Here is a 22,016-nt window from a genome sequence, read left to right as displayed (position 1 = left end):
TCCTAAATGATTTCAAAGAAATTCGAAATTTATTGAACATCTCCCTTGGTAAGTTATTCCAATCCCTAACTCCCCTTCCTATAAAAGAATATTTGCCCCAGTTTGTCCTCTTGAATTCCAACTTTATCTCCATATTGTGATCTTCCCTACTTTTATAAATGCCACTCAAACTTATTCGTCTACTAATGTCATTCCACGCAATCTCTCCGCTGACAGCTTGGAACATACCACTTGGTCTAGCAGCTCTTCTTCTTTCTCTCAATTCTTCCCAGCCCAAACTTTGCAACATTTTTGTAACGCTACTCTTTTGTCAGAAATCACCCAGAACAAATCGAGCTGCTTTTCTTTGGATTTTTTCCAGTTCCTGAATCAGGTAATCCTGGTGAGGGTCCCATAAACTGGAACCATACTCTAGTTGGGGTCTTACCAGAGACTTACAAGCCCTCTCCTTTTACTACAACCCCTAAACACCCTCATGAGATCTGTACCCTTTATTTACAATCCCATTTATGTGATTACCCCAATGAAGATCTTTCCTTATATTAACCCCTAGATACAATGATCCCCAAAAGGAACTTTCACCCCATCAACGCAGTAATTAAAACTGAGAGGACTTTTCCTATTTGTGAAACTCACAACCTGACTTTTAACCCCGTTTATCAACATACCATTGCCTGCTGTCCATCTCACAACATTTTCGAGGTCACATTGCAGTTGCTCACAATCTTGTAACTTATTTATCACTCTATAGACAATAACATCATCAGCAAAAAGCCTTACCTCCGATTCCATTCCTTTACTCATACCATTTATATATATAAGAAAACATAAAGGTCCGATAATACTGCCTTGAGGAACTCCCCTCCTAATTATTACAGGGTCAGATAAAGCTTCACCTACTCGAATTCTCTGAGATCTATTTTCTAGAAATATAGCAACCCATTCACTCACTCTTTTGTCTAGTCCAATTGCACTCATTTTTGCCAGTAGTCTCCCATGATCCACCCTATCAAATGCTTTAGACAGGTCAATCACGATACAGTCTATTTGACCTCCTGAATCCAAGATATCTGCTATATCTTGCTGGAATCCTACAAGTTGAGCTTCAGTGGAATAACCTTTCCTAAAACCAAACTGCCTTCTTTCGAACCAGTTCTTAATTTCACAAACATGTCTAATATCACAAAGAATGTCTTCCCAAAGCTTACATACAATGCATGTCAAACTTAGTGGCCTGTAATTTTCAGCTTTATGTCTATCACCCTTTCCTTTATACACAGGGGCTACTACAGCAACTCTCCATTCATCTGGTATAGCTCCTCCGACCAAATATGTTTAATATATTTTAATTATAGTTTATTTAATGCTAAATTATCTTTTGTTAAGTGTTAAGCATGACTAGTATATGGGTTCTCTATAAATATGTAGTATAAAATTGTATTGTTTAACCTCAAAATCTATAGAGTCGAAAGCAGTAGAAAATTCCATAATGTTCGTATGTTAGACTTATTGTACTATAATTTGGTATATATGAAGGGTTCTGGAAACTTACTGTAAAGTTTTATTATCCAGATACATGTAGAGACATTATGAATGCTGTAGATATTTCCACGTACATTTTTAAATAGTGGAGTAACATTAGAGTACCCATTCGACTAGCTGGTCGATCGATGTTTCGAGTATGTTTCATTAGAGTGTTGTAAGAACTCTTCCAGAAGTCGATCATTCTAGATGGTTGATCGAATAGTATACATATATATCGAGCTGTCAGTCAGTGAAGTCAGTTCTCAGTTCTAAGTTTGCAGATCTTGGTTCTTGGGGCTCAGGCAAGTGATGGGCTGGGAGTGACTGTTGGGCTCCGAGGTGGAGTCTGAGTACTGGACTCAAGTGAGTCAGGCGGTGATTTCAAGAGAGAGTATGTTATAGTGCGCGTGTCAGTGTTGTTGATATCTGTACTTGTCAGAATCGACTTCAGGGTACTCCGTTATTGAGTGTTGTATATAGTGTCATTTGCTACTGTATATAATAGTGTGTTGTGACGTACAGTGTAAATAAAGTAATTTATACCAAGAAGTGAATGTGTTCTCGTGTAATATTTATTTACGTCAAATAAAATCGCAATGTAGAACGATACAGTAGCTGACTGGCGGAATGTAATGTGATCTGACGAATCATGTTTCTGCCTCAATGATTCACATAATCGAGTGCACAAAAGGCCAAATGAAGCATTTCATCCTGAATGTGTGCAAGGTCAGGTTCAAAACCAGAGGTGAGTCTGTAAAAATTTTAGGAGTGTTTTGCATATCATGGATTGGGCCCGCTCACTAAGGTAACCACTAAAATGAACCAGCATGTTTATTTAAACATTCTGGATGATCAAATGTTGCCTTTCAGTCGACATCTGCCTGATGAGCATGCTACTGATACCCCGATTTTTCAAGATGACAAAAGCAAAGTTCATCTGATTGGACGCATCTGTGACTGGTTTTATGAGCACTCCCAACCCTATTACATCTCCATTGGCCTGGAAAAATCCCCCGACTTGAAATCCACTGAAAATCAGTGGGATGTTGGAACAGCGGGTAAAATGCTAACATCAGCATCCCTGCAATTTGGTGGAATTCCTCTATCAAATCCTCAGCGAGTGACTTAACCTCGATGCAATGTACCTGCACAACCTTGTGGACTCACTTCCTAACTAAATCCAGGCAGTTATCAAGTCTACAGGTGGAGTTATACGGTATTAAATGACGCTTGTAATGATTTCTCGACGGGTGACTAATTTTTTTGTCTGGTGAGCTTATATTAGTATATTAGTTCAAGAAGTAATGTGAAACTAAACAAATATTACCAAGAATTTTGTTTTATGATAATCAAATATCACTCTCGGACTTTTTTTTTTTTGTAACTGTTATGGTTCTTCAGTCTATTGAAACTAATTTATGATAAATGTCTGGCTCCATGGCTAAATGGTTAGCGTGCCTGCCTTTGGTAACAGGGGTCCCAGGTTTGATTCCCAGCAGGGTCAGGAATTTTAACCATAATTGGTTAACTCCCCTGGCACGGGAGCTGGGTGTATGTGTCGTCTTCATCATCATTTCAGCCTCATCATGACGCCCAGGTCGCCTACGGGTGTCAAATCAAAAGACCTGCATCTGGCGAGCCGAACTTGTCTTCATACACTCCCGGCACTAAAATCCATACACCATTTCATTTTTTTTATGAATAAATAAATTTAGGAACTACCTGAAAAGAAAATGTATGATAACAGAATCATACATTAAAAAAAAAAAAAAAAAAAATCAGCCTTCTGCATTAATTCACTCCCTAGGTATTTTAAAATATCCACAATTTCAAGGCTCTGACCACCAATTTTCACAATCCCCTTTTTCTTGTCTTTCTCCTCTTGATATCACCACTGTCTTGCTTTTCTCTATGCTTATTTTCATACCATAGCCTACTTTTCAATTTCCACATTCAGAGCATCAAGTTGTTCTTATACTTCATTGCTGTTCATTCCCCAGACCACAATATAGTCTGCAAATAGTAATAACTTCATCTCCCTATTCCCCTATGCTTCCTTTGTCTCCTTTAGAATTTCATCTACAACCATTAGAAACAAAGAGGTGACAGCATACTCCCGTCTTAGTCCAGTTCCATTTCTAAACCATTCTGTCTTTCCAATCAGAGTCTGTACGCATCTGATGCAATCGTATGTTGCTTGCACTATTTGTACAGTTTGTATACCCAGTCTCTTAGACCATGGTTTCCCAAACTTTCTCCCTGGGAACACTATCATGTGCCTTTGTTATATCTGTGAATGTCACGACCAGATCCTTTCAATATTCCCAATTCTTTTCCATTAATTGCTTTACGATGAAGATTGGTAAAAGTGTGATTCCTCTATAGATCAACTAAGGTTAGGTTGAATGGAGAATCCCACCTTCCAATACTTGTTTGTTTTTTATTGCAAGCCTATGTAATTATGTAACATAATCCAGCTTAAAATCTAATTACAATATTGCAAAGTATATGTTGAGATTTATAAGTTGTCCTCTACTGCTATCACACACTTTTTTGAACCCTTCTTGAAGACTGGTATCCTTATTCCCTTTCCCCAATATTTTCTACAATTGGCTTTACGTCACACGATACAAATAGGTCTTATGGCAACAATGGGACAGGAAAGGGCTAGGAGTGGGATGGAAGTGGCCGTGGCCTTACTAAAGAACAGCCCCAGGATTTACCTGGTGTGAAAATGGGAAACCACAGAAAACCATCTTCAGGGCTGGTGACAGTGATGTTCAAACCTACTATCTTCTGAATGCAAGGTCACAGCTGCGCACCACTAATCGCATGGCCAACTCGCTCCGTTTTTACCCAGTCTTCTGGCAAATGTTTCTGTTTCCAAATGCACTTTAACAATCTGTACACCCATTGTAGTCCGATGGGTCCAGCAACCTTTATCATTTCCACACACTTCATCCATTCCTGGTGCTTTCCCCATTATAACATTGTTATATCATCAGCTACTATTGAGTGATCACACTACAGTTTCCTCTGCACAATTTCTCATATTAAGCAGCTTATCAAAATTCTCTTCGATATCCTCCTCTTTGCTCCATCTGTGGTGCATACACTTGGTATGAAGTCCTTCACCTCGTTCCTCATTCTCATTCTAATTTTCGTTATCACATCGCTGATGTTTATCATATTCACATACTCTTCCAGCTGTTTGGAAATTATTAGACCTACACCATTTTGTGCGTCTCATCCACCACTCCAGTATAGTGTATATCCTTTCCTCATTCTCCTCTTTCCTTTTCCCTTCCATTTAACTTTGTATACCCTCTGCATAGATAAATGAGTACCATCAGTGACAGGATAATGAAAATTACACTGAAAATTGAATAAAGCGAAGGATATTGAGTAATTCCTGGAAGAAACTGGAAAAAAAGATAACTGATGTGGAAGAAAAGGAAATCGACTTTCAACATACTAGTTTGTGTTACGTACATGAAGAGATGTTAAGCATAGAACAAAAATGGCCAAACGAACAACAGTGGGATCCGAATCCACTGTGTGTCAGTTACTCTACCATTACAATGCAGTTGTGAAAACTCAATATTCATTGGCTTGGCCCACAATCAGCAACCTGCACACACTCTACATTGTGATGGCAGTAGTGTCAGACCTGTAGCTTAGATCCTTCCCAACAGAACAAATATGACCTAGGCCATCGTAGCTCAACGGTAGAGCAACCAACGCAAAATTGGTAGGTTGTGGGTTCGGATCATACTGGTGTCCAGTTGGCCAGTTTTGTTCTGTACTTAACACCTCTTCAACACGCTACTATTACGTTGAGACTTAAAAGGTTGAAAATCGATTTCCATTACAATGCAGTTGTGAAAATTCCACATTCATTGATGTGGAAGTCATTATAATGGGCGGGAAGTGAAAGACAAGTGGAAGAAGTACCTAATTGGACCATACGGATATGGGAAAAGAATGGAGAGAAACAAGTTGAGTTTTGTGACAGGAATGGAATGATTGTGGGCAACACATGGTTTTGAAAGAAATATTTTAATTTCCAAACTTTTATTTCATCATCTCTTATATCCATCAATTGCTCCATTTTCCTCACTCTAATTTTTGTAATCACAACTATAAGATCTCCATCGAATGCTTCTCCTGGTAAAGCTGTTTGGGTTATCAGTAAGCTGAGGATATTTCCTAAACTACCTATTTGTTCCTGTAACTGCTGAAAATGCAGAGTAAATTTGAAAATAAATTTTGGGTCAAATTTTGATGAAGAAAAGGCATCTGTTAGTGCTTATAAAGGCCTATTTTGACTGTTAGTGCCAATTTTATGATACATGCCTATTTAAGCACAAAAATTGTATTTTGTCAATATGAGTTGGTAGAGTAAAATGCCACATCAAAACAGACATCAGATATGTGTTACTCTTTGCACTTTGCTACATCCAATCACTGTTCAAACCCACAGACATATGATCAAACAGATAGTATAGAAATTCCTATGATGAATAAAGTTGTGAAGTCACGCTGAGTTTTCTTTCTTCTCCATTGGCATTGGAAGGTGATTGAGAGATGTTACCAGTGGAAATTGTCTTGTTTCAATATTGCCTGGTCACATCCTATTAGATTCACAGGATGAATATGAATGAATGAAAACCTACAACCTTTCCAGTCACAGGATATCCTATTAATTTAAAAATATATTGACTTGAACGATGCAAATGTTCACATCAGAGAATCTTCAAAAAACACAGTAGTTGACTATAACATAGCTGAAGAGTTAAGTCACTTCAATACAGTTTCATATTTTCTACACAGAACTGGGATTAATAACAAACTGATATTTCCAAACATACTAAATCCTCCCCTATTCAGGAAATAATTTAAATGTCAAACAGTTCTTGATCTCCATCTACTTCTTTTACCCTGCATAACAAGAGTCCATTATTCTCCTAGGTAATCTATCCTCTTCTATTCACCTCACATGACCCCAACACCAAAGCCGGTTTATTCATACACCTTCATCCATCGAGTTCATCTCTAACTTAGCCTTTATCTCCTTATTCTGAGTACCCTCCTGTCATTGTTCCCACCTGTTTCTACCAGCAATCATTGTTGCTTTCATGTCTGTTACTTTCAACTTATGAATAAGATATCCTGAGTCAACCCAGCTTTCACTCCCGTAAAGCAAAGTTGGTCTGAAAACAGACCCGTGTAAAGATAATATCTTACACAATACTGTTGATCGCAACTGCAATCTCACTGCATTAGCTTCACTCCGCCTTGATTCAATCTCGTTTACTATACTACCATCTTCGGAGAACACACATTCTAAGTACTTGAAATTATCTACCTGTTCCACCTTTGTATCCCCAATCTGACATTCGAGTCTGTTGAATTTCTTACCTATTGAAATCTGATTAGTTGTAAAAAGGCTAATTTTCATACCATACTCATTGCATCAAGTTCCAAGATATTAGACTGGAAGCTTTCAGCACAATCTGCCATTAAGACCAAGTCATCAGCATAGGCCAGACTGCTTGCTACATTTTCACCTAACTGAATCCCTCCCTGCCACTCAATAACTTTCAGCAGATGATCCATGGAAACTATGAACAAAGGTGAAAGATTACATCCTTGTCTAACCCCTGTAAGTATACTGAACCAAGAACTCATTCTATTGTCAATTCTCACTGAAGCCCAATTGTCAACATAAATGCCTCTGATTAATAGTCTACCCTTAATCCCCTAGTTCCACAGTACAGCGGATATCTTTTCCCTAGGTATTCTGTCATATGACTTCTCTAGATCTATAAAACAAACATAACTGTCTATTCCTCTCGTAGCATTTTTCAATTACCTGGCGCATACTGAAAATCGGATCCTGACAACCCCCCTGTGGTCTGAAACCACATTGGTTTTCACTCAACCTCCTCTCAACCACTGAGTGCACCCTCTCTTCCAAGATGCCAGTGGATACCTTGCCTGGTATACTAATCAATGAGATACCTCAATAGCTGTTGCAATTCTTCCTCTTCCCTTGCTTATGGATAGGTGCAATTACTGCTTTTGTCCAATCAGAAGGTACTATACCTTACTAACACTCCATGCTAATCTTATTACTCTATGAAGCCTTCCCACTATACTTCACCATTTCAGCTCTAATTTCATCTATTCCTGCTGCTATATGACAATGGAGTTTATTTACCACCTTTTCCACTTCCTCTATGTAATTTCACTAACATCATAGTCCTCCTCCCCATAAGCTAAGTTGTTTGCAGTGTCACCAGGAAGATTTCCTTTTACACTGAGAAGATTTTCAAAATATTCCTTTCACTTCTCCAGTGATTCCCTGGGATCAATTATGAGTTCACCTAATTTACTCAAAAACACTATTAATTTATTTTTCCCTCCCTTCCTAAGAGTCTTTATTACTGTCCAGAAAGGTTTCCCTGCTACTTGTCTTAGCCTTTCCAGGTTATTACCAAAATCTCCCCACAACTTCTTTGATTCAACAACTTTGTTTTGCTTTTTTTTTGCTCTACATAAAATTTCCTGTTTACATCAGTCCTTATTTGGAGCCATTTCTGATACACTTTCTTTTTACAATTACAAGCTGCTCTCACTTTTTCATTCCACCAAGAGGTTCACTTTTTCCTGTCTTTAACACACAGTTATTCCAAGGCATTTTCTCGCTGTTTCTTCTACAGCATCCCTGTGTGCCACCCATTCTCTTTCCATTTCCTGAACCTGCTTACTGTCCATTGTTTGTAACTTTTCACTAATCATATCCATGTACAGTACTTCTGTCTAATTTCCTTGTCCTGGAGATTTTCAACCCTTATTCGTCTGCAGGCAGATTTCACTTTCTCTGTCCCAGACCTAATGATACTTAGTTCGCTACAGATCAGATAATGGTCTGTATCATCAAAAAATCCCCAGAATACCCACACATTGCTAACAGATTTCCTGAATTCAAAGTCAGTTATGATATAGTCTATTACAGATCTAGTGCTCTATCCACCCATGTGTAGCGCTGAAAGGCCTTATGCTTGAAGAATGTATTTGCAACTGCTAATTCCATACTAGCACAGAAGTCCAGCAAATGCCTCCCATACCTATTAGCTTCCGTATCTTCCCCACATTTACCAATCACCCCTTCATATCCTTCAGTTTGATTTCCGACCCTCACTTTGAAATCACCTATTAACACTATCCTATCTTTGCTATATAGACTCAATTGTAATAATTGTAACGCATCTTATGTCGGTCAAACAAGTAGGAGCTTCCATACAAGATACTTAGAACATGTAACGCCCTGAAATATAACAGATTTTTGGCAATGGGACAGCACATGGGTGATACTAACCATACATTCACAAATATCAACCAAGACATTAAAATTCTCAAAGTTATAAAAAAAGGCCCCCTGCTCAATATTATGGAAAACTGTTTTATCCATCTGGAACAGTTTTTCAATCCTAACTTCAATCTAAATGAAATTTCAGAGAAAACATTTATCATATTTGACCTTTTAATTCCTATCTTTAGTAATTATACCTCAGATAAAAAGAATGATTTCTTTTATATTCCTCTCTCAGCAGCAGTCTTTCTTTCCTCATCCTTCAGCCCCACCTTAGACAGCGCTTCTCCCATCCCTCCTCCCACTCCCTTCTTCAGCCCTCTCCTCTTCTCCCTATCTATTCCTTTGTTTACATTGCCTGCTTCCTACAGCAAGTCAGTGCTTGTTCGCTATCCACTACTTTGTTTACATGGCCTGCCTACTTCCTCCAGCAAGTCAGTGCTTATCCTACATCAAACATTAGAGGTGAGTCTCATAAATTACTTTTCTCCTTTTTAATTTCTTTTCTGTACATTTATTTATTCCTAATTCTGGCTATCATTTCCAGATTTACTTCTTTGCCCGAGGTCCTAAGTCAACTTAAAGACATCATATTGTGACAAGAAGATCGTAACCTTAATTTTTATTATTATTTATCTCTCTCTCTTTCCTAACATTTATCCCAAAGTATGGGGTCCGCTGTTTTGCTACATCTCCTCTATTTCGTCCTATTGCTGACATCTTCAGGTTTTAAACCAACGTTGTGCATGTTGGCCTTGATATTGTCAGTCCACCACTTTAAAGGCCTTCCACATGGTTGTACTCCTCCAGGATCAACTTGAAGAACTGTTTTAGCAACTGAGCCGTCCTGCCTTCTCATAACGTGACCGTACCAGCGGAGATGTGCTTCTCTCACTTTCTCCACAATTGGAACAACACCAAGCCTTTCTCGAACATCTTCATTTCTTACGACGTCACATCGTTTCAGTCCAAGAGTCCAGCGAAGCATCTTTATTTACATTGTATGAAGAGTCTGCTAATGCTTTATTGTCATTCGACAACATTCTGCTCCGTAGATAGCTGATGGGTGTACCACAGTCTTGTAAATTTTTGCCTTTAAATGGTGAGGCATCTTTTTATTGCAGAGGCACTCTGGTGACTTGTCTTCACTTGAGCCAACCTGCATTTACCCGTGCTTGGGTATCAAAAGTGGCATCCCAGTTCGAAGTGACAACTGACCCTAGGTATTTAAAATGCATGGTTTTCTGCAAATCTTGATTATTGATCCTTATGGTCCCACCAGTTTGGGGGCCACATTCTGGGTATTCGGTTTTCTGGGTGTTGAGGCGCAGACCATTCTCAGCGAATTTGTCGTTCCAAGTTTGTGTCTGGCGTTGGAGTCCAAGGCATGTTTGTTGGGTAAGTACTACATCATCTTCATAAATAAGGGTTCAGGGATGCGATGTCTGTATGCCAGCCGTTGCTGTATCCAAGCAGAGGATAAATAATAATGGTGATAGAGCTGAGCCCTGATGTACACCCACGGTGATATCAAAAGGCTGGGAGATTCCAGCTGGACTCCGAACCACACTAGTTGTATTGTGATATATAAGTTGTACCCAGCTTAAATAGGCTTCCGGGACTTCATGACTACGAAGAGCTCGCCAGATGAGGTCTTGTGGGACTCGGTCAAATGCCTTTTCTAGGTCCAGAAATACCATGTGTACACTCTTCTGCCTCGCCCTATGTTTTCCCATCAATAGACGTGTGGCATGGATGGCATCGATGGTCCTGCAGCCCTTAACAAATCCACACTGGTTGGATGTGACTGTGACAATGTTCTGAGCCTGTTGTCCAGCACTCGTTCGAATATCTTCAGTGTATGGCAGAGGAGTCGAATAGGGCGGTATGTTCAGCAGTCATTCACATCTCCTTTACCCTTCCAGATTGGTACTGTCGTGCTAGTTGTCCATGCAGGGGGAAGTTTGTTCTCGATGATAATCTGGTTGAAGAGTGTCACAAGGAATTCTTGCTTGCCAAGAATTTTCCAGATTTCTGCTGGTATGTCATCTGGGCCAGTTGCTTTTCCATTCTTCATCTTCTTTACGGCAATCATTACTTCCTCTGCCATAATCAAAGGCACGGGTCCATAGACGGGATCAGAGCTCGCAATCATGGATGATCAAATTCTTTATTGCTGATATCTGGAGGATAGCTTGTTGGTCTCGTAGTAATTTGTTGTCAGCTCCCTTGATATGCATGACGTATCCAATGTCCTGGGTTGAACGTTTACGGGACTTTGCAAGGCGATAAATGTTATTTTCTCCTGCTGGCGTGTCAAGCTGGTTATACAGATCGTGGTAACAACTATCTTTTACAGCAGCCACTGCTCTTTTTGCTGCTGATTTCAGCACTTTATATCTCTGAAGGTTAGTATCCAGGCATGTCTTCTACCAAGCCTTAAAGGCTACCTCTTACTTCTTGATAGCTTATTGGACTTCATCATCCCACCACCAGGTCTGTTTATCAATATATTTTCACCCGGGTTTTGTTTTTCCTATAGTTACTGTTACTGCCTGATGTATCTGTTTTGCAGCATCTTCCCACATGTCCTCAACTGACTGGTCAGGCTTCACTAAGAAGTTGGTTAAAGCTGTCTTCATTTCGTTCTTGTGGACATTCATTTTCCACCACTTGATTTGCTCAGGTCCAGTTTTAGGTGTCTTAGGACATTTGACAGTTTTCCAAATATCCAGAACAAGCAAGCGGTGGGGTTTTTTTTGGGGGGGGGGGGGGGGGGAAAGGGGGGGGGGGGGCAATGCTGTTATATGGAATCACTTTGGTATCCATTACCATATTCAGATCTTGTTGTCGAACCATCCAGTAATCAATCTGAGTAGCATGACGTCCACTGGTATATGTAGCTAGATGTGTTATCCTATTCTTGAAATATGTGTTGGTCACAACTAGGCCATGATCCTCTGCACAAACAAGTATACGACATCCCTCATCGTTTCGCGTGCCAAGACCATATCCTCCATATCCATCCTGCTGAGATCTGACATGTCCATTTAAGTCCCCCCCGCCCCAAGGAAAATGGACTCATCTGGAGGAATTGTTCCAAGATGGGCATCAAGACTTCCAGAACTCATCCTTCTCATCTTCCGTGCATCTAGTTTGAGGTGCATAGCAATATAGGATATGGACAGTTATTGATGCTAAATCAATTTTGAGACATGAGCCTATCCGACTCTTTGACAACACTTGTGATGTTGTTGCGGTAACATAGGCCAACCACTATTGCCACACCATTCGATGTTGTGCTGGTGCCATGATAGATGAGTTTGTAGTCATCTCCAATATCTTTTGCCTTGGAACCTCTCCACTTGGTCTCCTTTATGCAGGCAATATCAACATGTCTGTTCTTCAACATTTCTGCTAGCTCACAATGTCACCCAGTCAACATCCCAATATTTAGTGTAGCAAATCTTACTCTTAATTGCTTCTTTAACCTCCCTTGTCCTTGGGAAGATAACCCTGGCACATTTCTCACGTCACGCGGGCGCAAGTGGCGCACATCGCTTTGGGGGAACGCCCTAGCACGTTCCGAATTTCGAGAAGACGTAGCCATAGATGCGACGAAGAATATCTTAGGCTGGTCGTTCAACCTATCGTTGAAATTCTCATTTATATATATTTTAATGTTAAATAATTATTCCTAAAACACTGTCTTTGTCTGGTATACATATGTTTACATTCTACATGTACTCTATTCTATTTTTCATGCCTTGATCTACCCCTAAAATTCTTACTTCCTTTACTTCCCTCAAAAAGTAACTGAACAAGTCTTGTGCGTCTCAAAATATTTCTTTCTGCACTAGTATGTTTCATTTCCATACAATGCCACTCTCCAGACAAAAGTTTTCAAAATTTTCTTTCTAACACCTATCCATATCTGAGATGAACAAATTCCTCTTCTTAACCCTCAGCGGACAACTGTCGGGCATTTCCCCGACATCCTAGTTTCCTGTTCTGGATATATGTCAAGATATATCAGCCAGCTGTTTCCACCTTTCTAAATATTTCTTGAGAGTCCACATTTTCAATACAATAGGTTTTTTTTGCTAATTGCTTTACGTCGCACCAACACAGATAGGTCTTATGGCGATGATGGGACAAGGAAGGGCTAGGAGTGGGAAGGAAGCGGCCGTGGCCTTAATTAAGGTACAGCCCCAGCATTTGCCTGGTGTGAAAATGGGAAACCACGGAAAACCATTTTCAGGGCTGCCGACAGTGGATGTTTTTATTGATCTACATAAAAAAATGTACATTATTATGTCTTAACGGGACATGTTTCGCCCATATGTTTGGGTATCATCAGCCGCTGTTCCTGCATTCTAAGATCAAAAATAGCCAGGATCCTGGGTATTTGTTTACTGATAAAATACTTAAAATTGTCAAGCTAACATGGATATTATTTTTAAAATGATGTTTTTTTAAATCTGTGGTCTGTGGAAACATCTGACTGATTTGAATTATTATGACTGGTGAAATGTGCTATATATAAAAAAAATTTAGATTACATACAATTATTCTGTTTAAAAAGTGAGTCTACATTTGATTTAAAAAAATCTAAATTGTTATGCTTTATAACTTTTTGAATGACATTAGTTGGTTTGAATTACTCAGTCTTTAATATCCAATATCAATTCTCCTGTTTTGTTGGGTTGTGTGATCTTGAATATTTAAACGTAAGGAACTTCATCTTATTTGCCCGTATTGAACTGTTGTTGTACACTCTTATATCACCAAGTTTTTCTTTACTTATTATGCAGTTGATGATGGTGTCTAAATGAGTGCCGAAACTAGTTCTGCAATAATATATATGTTGTAAAAACCATCTAACAACATTGTATCTGTATTGAATAAGGTGGAACCTACAAGATTTTTGATCTTGAATATCCGATTTGCGTGGTCTCACTGGAATGTTCGCAAACCTGAGTGTCACATTGGGACTTAAATTTTGTTGGCGTATTTGTAAGATATTATATGATACTTTGGAGATGTTAATTGTGGTGCTTAAAATTATGAATTGTCACTATGTGGATTTGAAGCGGGGACTTCTCAAAGTCGTTATGACAAGTGTTGTAGTCTTGTTGCTTCAATTTAATGGTTAATGTTGGTTGATTGAGAGTCTGTAACGAGAAAAATGTGTCTTAGTTCTGAAGTTTGTGTGAACTTAAGTATGAAATGGGGAAGTTAAGCTGGCTCTTACTCACCCCCTCGCCTCTCTTGTGGCTGGCTTGCTCTAGTGACACTTTCTGCTCGACGGCTATGGCTAACTCTGTGCCCTTGGTGTTGTATCTGTGTGTGTGTTATGTGGAAGGGTATGGGTTGGGGAGGGTTGGGCGAATAAGGTATTGGCTGTTCTCGGAGGAGGGTTTTTTTTTTCTATGGACGGAGCTTTTACATGTGTCGATTTATTAAAGTTTTGGAAGATGCTTTATTTTATTTTTAATATTTTTAATAATTGTGGGATTTGATCGTATAAAGGATTTCTAGTATCTATAGTGTTATTTAAATTATGTTTTATTAAAAAACTCGTCTATAAAAATGTAGATGTTTCTGTATTTGTTCATTAATTTGCCTTTTTTTTTTAAAATTCTTTAAAATGGCTCAATCTTGTTCTATGGTTGTGTATGTATGTCCAGTTTCTTTCATATGTATGCTCGGTTCTGAGTGAGTGTGAAAATGAAAACCACTGAAGAATATTGTTTACTTGGATACGAGTTCTGAGAACTTACACAAAACATGTGAATGTGATGAGTGTTTTAACATCCAAATCTTAACTTGACTTGCACTGAATTTCAACAACACACGCTTGCTTCATAAATTTAATCTGTAATTCATGTCTTGCCTTAACTTGATTTTGACTGATGAATGTCTCTAGCAAGACCAAAACTAGTTTCATGGAATATATGTAACTTTTTTAAGGTTACAATAAATAGTATTGAATAGGTGGAAACTTTTAGCTTTTGTTTTACATTATGCAATTTCTTTTGGCAAAGTGTTACTTTGTACCATGCAACATAAGTATGTACAGTCACCAATTTCAGTGCAGGCAATGAGGCACGGTATGACTTGATGTCTCTTTATTTCTCACAGACAACGTGATAGCACGGTGCACAAGGCTTTCAACTTATGAACTAAGAACAAGACAATTGGTGTACATTGTTAGGAGCAGCAAAAGGCTGACTTATTCTTGCTGTGCAGTCACTATGCACTGCGGCCATAGAAAATGTCCCTTGAAAAGAGTGATAGAGATTGGCCTGGACAAGCAAAGATAGGTTACTTTACTAAATGACCTTTTATCTTGCCGTGCGAACATTGCGCCGCTGCCATAGACAGAGATTGGGCTGGATGTGCAAAGGTAGGTTACTTTCTTGTAGGTTAGTTTCTTGTCCTGCAAATAATATGCACCGTGGCCATAGAAAAGAGCCTTTTTTTGTGTTTTTATTCTCCGCAGGTTGGTAAAGGAACCTGCGAATTTTGATTTCTGGGAATGGCAGTCAGCCAATGGCAATCCTAGTAGCTACTCAAATCATGGAGAATGGTGCATGCTTAAGGTATTTAATTTACACCTGGGGATGGGCTGGTGGGTCCCTGGTTATCGTAATGAACACATAAACCCTGTAAAAGGAATTCCACGTTCCTACCAGGTGTATGCATAAGTCTTTTCCAGTTTCACTAAGAGATGGCACCAGCGAATAGTACGCAGCATATGAATTTGACACATACGTCAGTTTGTTTGTCTGACATCAATCTACTAGTACACACAAGTTGAGTCCGCCAAACACTAGCGTCTGTGTTGTATCGTTCAGTGATTATGTCGACATTTGTGCCTGAAAAAGAACATTTAATCAAAAGAAAAGAGCTGTGGAAAGTCATCGTTTGCTGGTAGAAACATATGGTGAACACGCTCTATCAATTAGAACATGTGAGACATGGTGGTAATTTCAATATGAAAGACAGAGCGTGCTCTGGTAGACCACAAAAGTGCGAAGACGAGCAATTGCGGGTGTTATTGGATGACGACCCAAATCAAACTCAACAGCAATTGGCACAAGTACTAAATGTGTCACAAGAAACAATCAGCAGACGTTTACGAACAATGGGGAAGATCAGTAGAGTCAGTAAATGGGTCCCACACGATTTGAATTAACGGCAAATGGCAAAGTCATGATCCCAAATGACTTCAGAATCTCAAATAGTTTGATCCAATCGATGTTATCAAATGTTTTTTCCACATATACAAATGCCACACACATAAACTTGTCCTTAATTCTATCCTATAAGATCAGACAAATTTTCTTCTGAAACCAAACTAATTTTCAACTTGGTTTCATCTTGTCTCTCCATTCATCCGTAAATAATGTGTAAAAATGTTGTCAACATGAGATACTAAACTAAAGGTTTGGAAGTTTTCACACTTGTCAGCACCTACTGTCTTATGAATAGACATACTGTAACAAAATCATACGGCATTTCTACTCTATCGTACATCTTATACACTTATTGGAAAAACTATGACATGTCAATTTCTCTCAAGACAGTCAGTTATCTGAAGGTTTATTATCAATTACAGGTGCCTTGTTCCCATTTTATTCAGAAGATCTGTCAAATCCTGACCTCAAAGTTTATTTTGAAATTTTTTGTACTATGGATATTTCGTCAATGACGTTTCACAGCCTTTTGAACCAAAGGCCACTATGCTATCCATTCATCCATGGAGGTGGGAACAATGATAAGAGGATACTCAGACTGAGGAGATTAAAGCTAAGTTAGGAATGAACTATATAGATGACGTGATACACAATGGACTTTAGGTCATACCTACGGTCTGAATGGTCCTAAGGACTTTTTTGCCACACTAAAAATGCATTGGCTCTCTGTACCAGAAGAGAAATAGAGGCAATATACTATCAGCGAAACTTTTAGTGACACTTCCTTTTACGGGATGAGGAGTAAGGAGGGAGCTACAACGGTTCCGGTAATACTGCCAACCAAATGGAAATGAAATCTGAATTGAATTGACAGTATGATCGATCAATATGAATTTTCTAATCCGTCGTTTCCGTGTAGGAGTTCTAGGTTGTTCCTGTGATGTACTTCGATTTTCCTCACACATGTTCAAGCTAAAAGTGCATTGGCTCTCTGTACCAGAAGAGAAATAGAGGCAATATACTATCAGCGAAACTTTTAGTGACACTTCCTTTTACGGGATGAGGAGTAAGGAGGGAGCTACAACGGTTCCGGTAATACTGCCAACCAAATGGAAATGAAATCTGAATTGAATTGACAGTATGATCGATCAATATGAATTTTCTAATCTGTCGTTTCCGTGTAGGAGTTCTAGGTTGTTCCTGTGATGTACTTCGATTTTCCTCACACATGTTCAAGCTTAATCTATATTTTGACTTTGCTGTGTAAATAACAACAGTATTTAAAATGTTGAAATTATACCGCCACATGTCTCACGGCGTTGCATAATTGATTCATATTTTTTGCGTCAGAGGTTGCCAATACGAATCTAGAAGATAACTGAAGTCTACCGATTCAGCACTAGGGAGCCGAAGTATCACTAAAGTTTCACAGACAGTGCTGTTGCTTTATTTTAATGAATTTTTACTATTGTACTACAGTACACATAGTTTCTTTATTTCAACATATGTACTTTTTTGTTCTTCTGTTTTCTTACAATTTGTTTTACATCACACCAACGCAGATAGGTCTTATGGCAGCGATGGGATAGAAAAGAGCTACGAGTAGGAAGGAAGCAGCTGTGGCCTTAATTAAGGTGTGAAAATGGGAAAGCACAGAAAACCATCTTCAGGGCTGCTGACAGTGGGGTTCGAACACACTATCTCCCGAATGCAAGCTCACAGCTGCGCAGCCCTAAACGCACGACCAACTCGCTCGGTCATATGTACGTTGAAAGCAAAGATTGTTATATTTAACTTTTAAAGCGATCCAGCAAAGATGTAGCCAACAGCAGCCCTTAAATAATGGGGGAATTTACCCTATCACCCTATCACGGTATTCTTGATAACGGGATCCGGCACTCTGAACCTGCATATCCTCATACTTCCTCTTCTTACTTACAGATGACTGTAGTTTCACCATATCCCACTGAATTTCTGGGACTACCCGTTGCAAGTGCTGAAGAAGTCAGAATACAGAAGGATAATTTTGACATAAATATGTTTTACGGCTGCAGGTCATCTGAAAATTAGCATTACAGAAGTTAGCACGACGGAAGTTAGTGTACCAATATTTCAGCTTCCCTATGGGAATCAACATCTGTATTAGAAGTTAGTGTGATGGAAGTATAACCCTAGCAACCATACAGGCTGTGATGAAAGGTATGGATGGATGGTCAGATAATGTTACCTAGCAATCGTGCACATTATGTCTTATGGCCATCTGAAATTAGCAGCCGTTGTTTGATGGCCATGACTGAGAGACATATTTATGATCCTTCGATTTCTGCAAAGGGAAGAGTGGTTTCTTTTTTCCAGCTAGCTTATTAATTCTGTTATTTCAAGCTTTGCATGTGTTGGTAATCCTTAGCAGATTTCCAAGAAATTGTGTGAAGTTACTAAGGAAATGAGCAAATGTTAGAGGTATTATTCCTTTTAATGGGCGGAAATGTCCCGATGACATACTTCTTTTGCATGATGAAACGTCCGTGGTAAGAGTTTTCGGGTACAAAAAATCCTGAAACATTCAAAACTGGGGCTCCCATTTCATAAGAATCAATGGCCTCTTCTTTTCCCAAAACCATACCTACGTATTTCCCTGATACAGTTGTTGAATATGTATCTACCAACTTCAGCCCAATATTTTATGCTGTAAATTGAATTCCAACTGAGATCTTAATATTCATGCACTTAGATTTCCTTTTCCAAAAGCTCCCTTGATTTTTCTATATGCAGCAACTTACTTTCCCACAACTGTACAACCCCTTTTAGCCATCCATTCTTAGGTGTCTTGCTCTTTCTATCCTCTTCATTCTTCAGTTGTCTGAATACATTTCTGCTCTAATTTTTTGCATTCTTGTACTTATGATGTTGACCAGCCAGGTGCAGTATTCTCCCGAGCAATCCACTGAATTCTACTTGAACTTGCCTTTCCTCTTAACTTTTTTTTTCAGCTGTCCCACAGATCTCATCGAGGTGTAGGGGTAGCGTGCCTGCCTCTTACCCGGAGGCCCCGAGTTTGATTTCCAGCTAGGTCAGGGATTTTTACCTGGACCTGAGGGCTGATTCGAGGTCCACTCAGCCCATGTGATTAGAATTGAGGAGCTATCTCATGGTGAGATAGCGGCCCCGGTCTCGAAAGCCAACGGTTAAGAGGATTTGTCGTGCTGACCACATTACACCTCGTAATCTGCAGGCCTTCGGACTTAGCAGCGGTTGCTTGGTAGGCCAAGGCCCTTCAAGGGCTGTAGTGCCATGGGGGGGGGGGGTCCTCTCAGTAACACTTAAGCCAGCAACTTCCAATCTTAGTAACATTGATAGGAATTAGAATCTATCGAAATCTTAATAGGAAATACTTTTAGAAGAGAGATGTGTTCATTGCATTGTCCTGCAACCCACCATCCTGACCCCAGAAGTATATTTACTTTTACAACTAAATTGAAAGCAACAATCGCGACTGTGTAGTCCTGAAGGACAAACTTGCATTCCCATTGGCCAACTTAAAATTGCATGTGGTGCCATTGTCGTCAATCACAATAACCAGATTGTATTACCAACACTTGCAGAATAAAAGGACAAAGGATGCTGAATACAGGATTCCATTCTTATCAGTCTGGAACAAATCTGTGTTTTAAAAGAGTACTGAAGAGAGTTAAACCGTACCCTAGCCAGTTCTTATCGGCATGGAGCAATTTTTATTTCAAAGAATACCGTAAACAATTTCCACCTTCCATCCACCACTATCCTATCGTCCAAACCGTACCCTAACCAGCGGAGCCAATGGTGTTTACACAGGGGAAAATAGAGGCCAAAGGCCCCCAGACCAAGTATGCTTGTCCACCCCTCAACTAACCCATCCAAACCAATAGTCCTTGTCACCTCTACCCTAACCAGCACAGGGGAAACTAGAGGTCTAAGGCCGCTTTGCGGCTTTAACCTGGGGGCTTGTCCATCTTAGTCCATAACCAGAGGGTTGGCGGCATTGTCCACCCCCCCCCCCCCAATCACGTCCTCGACGTGGGCTAATGTTGGAAGTTACCAACTTCACTCATCATCTGATTTGTTTCCTTCCGCCTTTCCTTTAAAACATCTCGAATTCTCTAAAGAAGAATCTATCATTATGGGCGATTTTCGCCTTCATAATATGAAAGTGTATTAACACCGTCCACAGTTAAAACGGGCGTTAAGTGACTAAATAATATAATTTTCTTTCATACTCATTCCAGTCACCCTACGTACGGTCTTTATACTGGTCTGTGTGCAGGAAGTCCCAGCAACTCGCTGTTAAAAGGACAATAAATCGTGACAACGAAAACTAACCTCTCGTAAACATAACAGAAAAACATGACACAGTATAAATAATTTGAGAATTGAACATACAGGCTATGAATGTTTTATACAAATAAAATTTTAAGATAAAGTAAACGAAATATGTTCCGATCTACAAGAAATTCATACCTTACAAAAGATCGAGACAATTTAACGAGTATTCACGCTTTACGTCAACGTTGTCATTCTATCTTATGCTAACTTCTTTTGTTTTCATCTGAGATCTAATCAGTGTCACCAGAATGCTAGAAAAGTAATCCCTACTGATAGTACAAAATATCTCCATTATACATAAAATAACTTTCAGAAATGGTCATATGAATGACGATTCAGCGCTATAATCAAATACAGAAGAGCTAGAGACAATACGCGACACTTCCAGATTTAGCCTTGTCAAAATGGGAGATGGGAGACAAGTCGCAAGTGGCGCTCATAGTGGCTTGACCTGACAATTCGCGCTAAATTCAAATATCAATGGAAAGGTATATACGGAAATGGATAAATAGAAAGAAAGTGTTACTAATATATTAACTTCAAAGTTGCTAAAGCAAGTCTGGATAAATGAATGAAGAATTATTCAACAGGTTATTATTTAAGACTGAAATTAGACATATAATCAAGATGTGAAATGGATTGCAGTGAAAGGGCTTGATCTTTCATTTATGTATTACTTTTTTAGCTTTAGAATTCCTGCCTCAATATTCACGGCTAGATTTTTCATTTTTTCTCATTTAAAATCATTGTATCATTATATTAAAACACTTGTCAACAAAGGTATCGACACGTACCTTACACACATGATTCAATTAATTTATATTTAAGAGCTGGACAATTTTCCTTTTAACTTGAAGCCTACTAACAGAAAGAAAATCTATAAATTTAGCCTCAAAAACATTCAAACTTTCCCTCAAACTTTGCCATAATGCCGTTACATTAGGGTAAAGCAAATTTGCATCATCATATTGTTTCAACAAAATACGTACATTTCTTAAATCACCCATATTTTCTTCAGTGCTTGACTACGCATTACGGCATTCCAAATGGGGTAACTTGGAACACAACCAGCCACACTTATATGTCATTCAATCAATCAATCAATCATACAATCAATCAATCAATCAATCAATCAATCAAACAATCACTACTGATCTGCATTTAGTGCAGCCGCTCAGGTGGCAGATTCCCTATCTGATGTTTCCCTAGCTTTTTCTTAAATGATTGCAAAGAAATGGGAAATTTAACGAACATTTCCCTTGGTAAGTTATTCCAATCCCTAACTCCCCTTCCTATAAACGAATATTTGCCCCAATTTGTCCTCTTAAATTGCAACTTTATCTTCATATTGTGATCTTTCCTACTTTTAAAGACACCAACCAAACGTATTCGTCTACTGATGTCCTCCCACCCCATCTCTCCACTGCCAGTTCGGAACATATCACTTAATCGAGCAGCTCATCTCCTTTCTCCCAGGTCTTCCCAGCCCAAACTTTGCAACATTTTTGTAACGCTACTCTTTTGTCGGAAATCGCCCAGAACAAATCGAGCTG

The 22,016-nt window shown here is 39.1% G+C and overlaps 1 protein-coding gene across 1 annotated transcript in view; it reads right to left on the bottom strand.

Annotated features, from left to right (window-relative positions):
• The window catches only part of Syx18 (syntaxin 18), a 61,499-nt gene extending 40,821 nt beyond the window's left edge, over positions 1-20,678 (bottom strand). Inside the window, exon 1 of the mRNA XM_067154103.2 lies at positions 20,599-20,678. The gene's annotated coding sequence lies outside the window, so the exon portion shown is untranslated. The remainder of the gene's footprint in view (positions 1-20,598) is intronic.
• Positions 20,679-22,016: the final 1,338 nt, after the last annotated feature.

The sequence above is a fragment of the Anabrus simplex genome, chromosome 1, assembly GCF_040414725.1.
Source record: "Anabrus simplex isolate iqAnaSimp1 chromosome 1, ASM4041472v1, whole genome shotgun sequence".
NCBI lineage: Eukaryota > Metazoa > Arthropoda > Insecta > Orthoptera > Tettigoniidae > Anabrus > Anabrus simplex.
The sequence above is the reverse complement of the archived record's forward strand: the minus strand, read 5'-3'. Positions and strand labels throughout refer to the sequence as shown.